Source organism: Dermacentor andersoni, chromosome 6 (assembly GCF_023375885.2).
Source record: "Dermacentor andersoni chromosome 6, qqDerAnde1_hic_scaffold, whole genome shotgun sequence".
Classification (NCBI taxonomy): Eukaryota; Metazoa; Arthropoda; class Arachnida; order Ixodida; family Ixodidae; genus Dermacentor; species Dermacentor andersoni.
The window spans coordinates 125983772-125990655 of NC_092819.1; the positions used below are offsets into that span (position 1 = coordinate 125983772).

Sequence of the window (6884 nt, forward strand, 5' to 3'; positions counted from 1 at the left end):
CAAAAAGAAGAAAAAAATAATACGGAAAGAAAGAATGCCCAGTGCCGAGATGTAACGACTCAAGCTTTATTTCTTTTTGACCTAGAATGCAACACCATTAGTTACATGTGCTTTATATATGGGTAATGTTATGACACAACTCATTATTTACCCGTTCATTACATGCACCAAACAGCCCAAATTATCACTATACTAGAGATTATGGACGCATCGCAGTGCATTGCTTTGCACTTCATTGCAGCACAGGGGTTAGCTATCCCCAGTAGCGAACGCTTTGGTTGACCTCCCTGCCTTTCTGCTTCTTGCATTCTCTCTCCCTTTGCATAAAACGCACTAACTTGTGGGAGAGAAAGTGTTCTCCTCTTTTAGAATTCAAATAATTGTCAAGCTATTATATTGCAGTTCCAGTAACTGTATCGACCGGGTCCCGGTCAAAGAAACCAACAGCAGGCGTTTCAAGACAACAGTGAACTGTTATGTTTATTTCGCTGGGCATTTTATACCAGAGCGAGGGAAAGGGGGTAGTGGAAATAGAGGGCAAGGAAAGGCACGTGTCGTTCCAGCGTGCCAAGATAGCTTGTGCTCGTTGAACTGATACGATACAGTAAGTAGAGCACAAATGCGAAAACGAAACCGATTCTGTTCTCCGCGCTCACAGAGTGCGGCACCAGGGGGCAGCGCGCGCTGCGCGTCCGTTAGGAGTGGCAGACGGAGCTGCACATGTGTAGTCAGCCGGAATTTTTAGTGTCGTGTTGTAAAAGTTGTTAATTTGCCGTAAATATCTCTCGATTTGTACTCAAGAGTGAAGCAAGACTCCAAGGAAGAGAGATTGACGCATCGGGAGCGAAGAACAGAAACGATGGATGGTTACGCTGCTTGGGTCTCGGCACGTTCGAATTGGCAAAGTTCTGAATTTGTCGCTGTGTTTTGTACGCTTGTGCGCTCGTCATTTGCCGTCATCGCGCGGAGATATTTGCACTGGATGTCTTTCACTTCGTGTACAAAACTCTGCACGCTGCGGCATTGAAGAAGTTGTCCTGTGTTTGGGTGCACGTATGCGCTTGGACACGGATATATCCTGCTTGCTCTCAACGGGTGTTCAACAGTCTACGCGCACTCGTAACTTGCTCATGAGGTAAGCCCATTTTAATCTTATTTGGTTTGCATAACGTAGGTGTTAAAGTGATGTGTGGTAAGCCGGTGTCGCGAACAGAAATATTGTTTCAAAAGGCCACTATGCAACGTCTTAGGGCAAAACTGACGCATGAATGGGGAAAGGGATCACCCTATCTTTTCAGATCGATTCCAGTCGTAGCGCGATCGGCTCGATCGCAATTTCCATGAGGTACTTCTAAAACCTTTTGCTCACTCGCGTTAAAAGCGTAGAATAAAACTGCGTTCAGTTGCGCACTTGTATTGACGCTTGTATTGGCTTGAGAGCATACTGTATCCGATACAAGAACTTCTGTTAAAATACGGAAATAAACGTTCGAGGCAATAGCAGTCGCTCACTACCTGTGATCGTTACTTTCTTGCTTGGGTGCACGTTTTAATTGTGACCAGAAAAAAAAAGTTCTTTGCTCTGGCTGCTCTGCTGTGTTTCCTCGGTGCAACTTTTTGCAGTGCAGCAAGACGTGTTGCTTCGAATGATGTCTGGGCAGTCAAGGCATTCGTGTCAGTAAGCAAGCAGTAAACGGGGTATCAGTGCGAAAAAAATTGGACATACAAGAGAAGCAAATGGTATCATCATTGACTCTTTTATTTTACGAATAATTCAGTTGTATTACTAAAGCGGAGAGTGGATATGCATGAAAGTCAGATTGTATTGATACTCATCAAAAACAAGGTAACTTATCATTACTAATCAATCCTTTTCTTTTACTGAAAGGCAAGTTGCTGTTGTGATGGAGCTGAGAAGAGGTCTGCTGCCTGCAATGGGTCCATCTCTCTCAAGTTCTTGCAGTATTGTAGCTCTCAAAGTGAGTGGATTTTTTTTCTCTTAGCTATTTGCCACCTGAATCAAGCTGTGTAGGTGATCACTGTTAGTGACATTGGAGTGCTGGCGGACAAGCACTCCTTTATGATTGCAACGCATATGACAGAGTGTAGCTGTGGCAGTATGCGAAGGTGTTAATCTATAAGCCAAATTAGGTTGTTTGAGGTAATATGTTAATATATTGATGACATTGGATTGTGGTCTAGCAGGCAAAAATGCTAAACAAGGAGAAGTAATTTTAATTTGCACTTGGTAAGATGTGCAAGCAATTCAGGCTGTTACACATGAAATGGGACATTTGTAGATGTCTTCTACAATGCTGCAGTCCTGAATAGCTTCAGAGTTTAGTGATACCACTATAATTTCTCTGTAAAGCATGCAGCACAGTTTAGCATTGGGGGAGGCTGGCATCAACAGGCGTCTACTTACTTAGTTAGTTAAATGGGGTTTAATGACGCAAAAGCGGCTAAGGCTATGCTGCGCCAAACATGAGGTGTTTTAATATCCAGTTAATGAAGGAAAAGGCTTTGTTAATAATCTATATTTTATGTAAAAATCCAGTGTCATCTAGAAATTTACGAACGTCACATAATGGGACTAGCGGATCATCACCTAAAATTAGAGCAGGGTGTAAAGGTATGTGTAGTTGATACAATTTGTGCGAAAGTTTTCGTCTGTGTGTTTCAGTCTGCGTACATGTGAGTAATATGTGCATAACTGTTTGTGGCTGTTGACATTTCTCGCATGTGGGTGTGTATTCTTTCGTAAGTAAGTAATTGTGTGTGAGGTGTGTGTGCCCAATGCGTAGTCGGCATAAAACTACATTGATGAACCGCTCCTGATGGTAGCATGACTTCCACTCGCCAACTATGGGTTTCGTGAGATGTAGTTTGTTGTCAGCACAATGGTCCCATTCGCGTTGCCATTTCGCCGTTAAGGCTTTTCTAATCACGCGGATGCTATCTTTGTATGTGTATGGAAGTGTTGTGTTTGTTATCTCTTTGTTCGCTGCCATCGATGCATATCTATCGGCTGCTTCGTTACCCAGTATCCCAACATGACTTGGTACCCAGCAGAAGTGGATTGATCTCCCATATTTGTTAAGTGCCACCATGTTTAGTATGTCCCCTAACAGGGGTTCACACTCAGATTTTAGGTTTAGAGCCTTCAGTGTACTTAAGGAATTAGTGTAAATGACTGTGTTTTTGTGCTTGCCAGTGATAATCTTTTTCACTACAACCCATACAGCGTAAACTTCAGCAGTGAAAACAGAGGCATGTTTTGGTAGACGAATACTTCTTTCCCAATTTTCTGTTACGGCCCCTACACCCACGTGTTGTTTTGTTTTGGACCCATCAGTGTAGAATTGCATGTGATTTTGATATTGGTCCTGAAGAGCACGGAATTCTTGTATAATGTGGTCGTGAGGAGTGTCTCTTTACCTTAAATCTGTTAATGTCCAGTCGCGCAACTGCGTGAAATCGTACCACGGGGCCAACCGTCCTGGTTTCTTGGCAGCCTGGAGGACTTCGTGGGGAATTTCATAATCCCGACACTATTGCTCATACCGCAGTACAAGTGGCCTAATCATGTTTGGTTTATTTGTGTAGTGTAAGCGTGAGTTGCACTGTGTGACGATGTTGTAGCGTATGTGTTGCGGTGATGACTGAATTCTGAGTACGTAAGGAAATGTGAGGAATGCTCTGCGCTGCTGTAATGAGGGTTCGTCACATTCAACATTTAAACTTTGAATAGGTGACGTCTACTTACTGTGAAGTTCAAATGAGGTGTTACTGTTAGGGTGACTATATATAATTTATGGTTTAATTCTAATCTTGTATGAGGCAGACAGTTTACCCACTTCGTTAAACAATAGAGATGTAACATCTATGTATACAAGTATTACCCATTCATTTATGCCATTTGGACAATGGCAGAAATGCATGGGTAATACTTGTGTACATAGACATTACATCACTATTGTTTAACCAAGTGGTGCCCCTGCATGCTAAATTTTACAGGGCTATTATTAAGTAATGTCAACTTTTGTTGTAACATTAAGGCACCTATTATATTATTACAGATTACCACCACTGTGTACCATCATAGTGTGATATTTACACTAAATGTATTTGACTTTGCTATAAAACCCTGCACAGTGGTGCTTGATGAAATTTTTTTCTATGGTTTCTGGCCTCAGAATGCACTTCACGTTATATTCTTGTTTGCAACAAAACTATAATGCAGGTTTCTCCTTTTATTTTGTGGCACTTCAAGCTGCGGCGAGCTAAACCACTGGGCAGCAATACTGGAATCGCTACTGCGTGTGGAGCTGTCTTCAAACACACACAAGGAATACATAATTGCTTTTTTAGCGCAAAACAATGGACACAAGAAAGACGACAGAACAAGGCGCTACTCTCAACTGACATCACTTTATTGCGTCCCTCCTTTGTAGACAGCAGAATCTAGAAGAACATGTGCAGGAACCACCAACATCTGATCACAAGAGCACACTCATACGACAGAATAAAAAAAAAAAAAACATATTGAGCACTGTACAAGGTTAAAGAAAGCACACTAATGCACTGTAACCCCAATGACTGTATGAAGAAAGCTTCCGATAACTCTCTGGCGGTGGTATCACGGCTCTTTTTCAAAATCGTAGTATCACGAAACATTGCGAACATAAGCGATCCATACCAACAGGCATAGGTTCCCATTTGGCTCAACATTGTAAAATATGGAAGTGCAAAGCCATGTTTCGTGATACTATGATTTTGAAAAAGTGCTGTGATACCACCGCCCGAGAGTTATCGGAAGCTTTCTTCATACAGTCATTGGGGTCACAGTGCATTAGTGTGCCTTCTTTAACCTTGTGCAGTGCTCAATATGGTTTTTTGGATCCCGTCGCATGAGTGCGCTCTTGTGATCGGTTGTTGGTGGTCCCTGCACATGGTGCTCACTGCACATGTTCTTCTAGATTCTACTATCTATAAAGGAGTGACGCAATAAAGTGATGTCAGTTGAGAGTAGCGCCTTGTGCTGGTCGTCTTTCTTGTGTCCATTGTTTTGCGCTAAACAAAGTATTTATGGATTCGCACCAACTAGCCCGCCAATGCATTGTGTTGAACGCAAAGAAATGCTGCTTTGCCTTCTTTGACTGTGTTGCAGGCACTTCTGAAGTACTGTCTGTCCAATAACCTTGGTGGCATGGAAGTGCCGTCCACTTCTATGCGTTGCTTTCTGTTTCATTGTGGCCTCACATCACATTATATTCATAATGTGTATGTACTTTTTCTAAGAGACCCATATTCCTATCCTTGTGTTATATTTGCTGTCGCATTATTTATGTGCAAATGACCAGTGCTCCAAGTTCCATTTTATCGCAAAGTAAACTACTGGTACCTAAACAGTTCTGTATATCAGAAAACCAAAGCCGAACTGCCGAACACTATCAAGCAGCAGCCTTAGTACAGTGTCAAGTAGTCAGATTTTATTGGTTATGCAGAGGCGCACAGCGTACCTCTTTATTGCTGAACAATTAAGCTGTGTGAAAACTGAGTATTTATGTAGCTTCAACCACATGCTAATGGCCATTGTTCCTGCCCTAAGCAAATGTGGAAGATTATCATGGCATTTCTTTTTCTAACTCTTTCCTTATTACAGTGGGATTACTGCATGTGTAAGTAGGGAACGGATCACATAGGCAATCAAAAGCCAAAAATGTGTAAACTTGGAACATTGATTGTACAGTTTGATGACCCAGAATAAGTATAAATACACCATAAATGATTGACGATTAACTTTTACTTGACACAGGGCTAGAGCATACAGTAAGCATACTGTATGCTCATACGGTGTCACATCAACTTAAATTTTAGTGTAGCTTTACAGTGTACGCTTCTATTGTTGCATTCTGTCAGAGGGATGGTAATGTTTCGCGTGTCTAGCAACTAGACTGTCTATATACAGTAGTCAAAATGTGCGAACTGTATTTTTAATGATTTGATAGAATGTGTAGAACAATAAAGCCATACAATCAACGCACAGTGATGTGACTTTCTCTGCACATGTTGCAGGTTCAAAAAAGTATGGTGGAAGCTGTTGCCAAGGTTCCGACCAGAAAAGACAGCCAGTATAAAAGGGTCCACACCACTGATCTCTACTACAAGGGATGGACAGCACATCGAGCACCCTCGACTGAAGCCAACCTTGTCCCGGAAGTTGGTGCTTCACAACTTTGCGGCAGCACTTCGTTTGCACTGGTGTGTGGCATTTCTACCCCTAACATGCCTGCCTGATGTGCCATAAACTACCCAAGCAGTGTTTCGAGGTGTCCAGAATTTTTCCATTGCAGTGTCTACAGTGTAGCTAACATAAGTGGCGTGCAATGGAAACACTGGTAAATGAGAAAAAACTTGATGTAAGAGAACACTATGTATACGGGTTCAGATTGTCATAAAATCGCTTACCTGACATGTAGAGACCTCCTAAAATGTGAAAAACCACAAAGAAAAGTTTTTCGGCAGCAATATTATCTGATCGCACGCACTAGTTAGTCCACCATATGCCCTGCTTCCAGGACAAGCGCCTGCATGACACCGCATTTCCACTGGCTTCACCTGCATCCGGTGCGGTGTGCTGCATCCAGCAAAACATTAGAAATCACTGGTGCACAGTGTTTTCTGTCCCCTTTCTCGACACCTACTGAACACATGGTAAACTGTTTCCAAAGCAAAAAAGCAGAGGGAAAGGGCTCTGAACACATGGCATTTTAAAGTGGCTGGTACTGGGTAACGCAAGTACTGTGGCATAGTAGATTTGCACCAGGCAACCTTGGCGCCCAAAAAGGCTGCTGTTTACTTGCAAATGGCCAACGTATTGT

The 6884-nt window shown here is 42.4% G+C and overlaps 1 long non-coding RNA gene across 1 annotated transcript; it reads left to right on the forward strand.

Moving 5' to 3' along the window:
• Positions 1 to 507: 507 nt before the first annotated feature.
• Positions 508 to 6430, forward strand: LOC140218796 (uncharacterized). Its single transcript, XR_011894983.1, has 3 exons — positions 508 to 1135; positions 1889 to 1979; positions 6079 to 6430. It is a non-coding gene; the product is annotated as an uncharacterized lncRNA (long non-coding RNA).
• Positions 6431 to 6884: the final 454 nt, after the last annotated feature.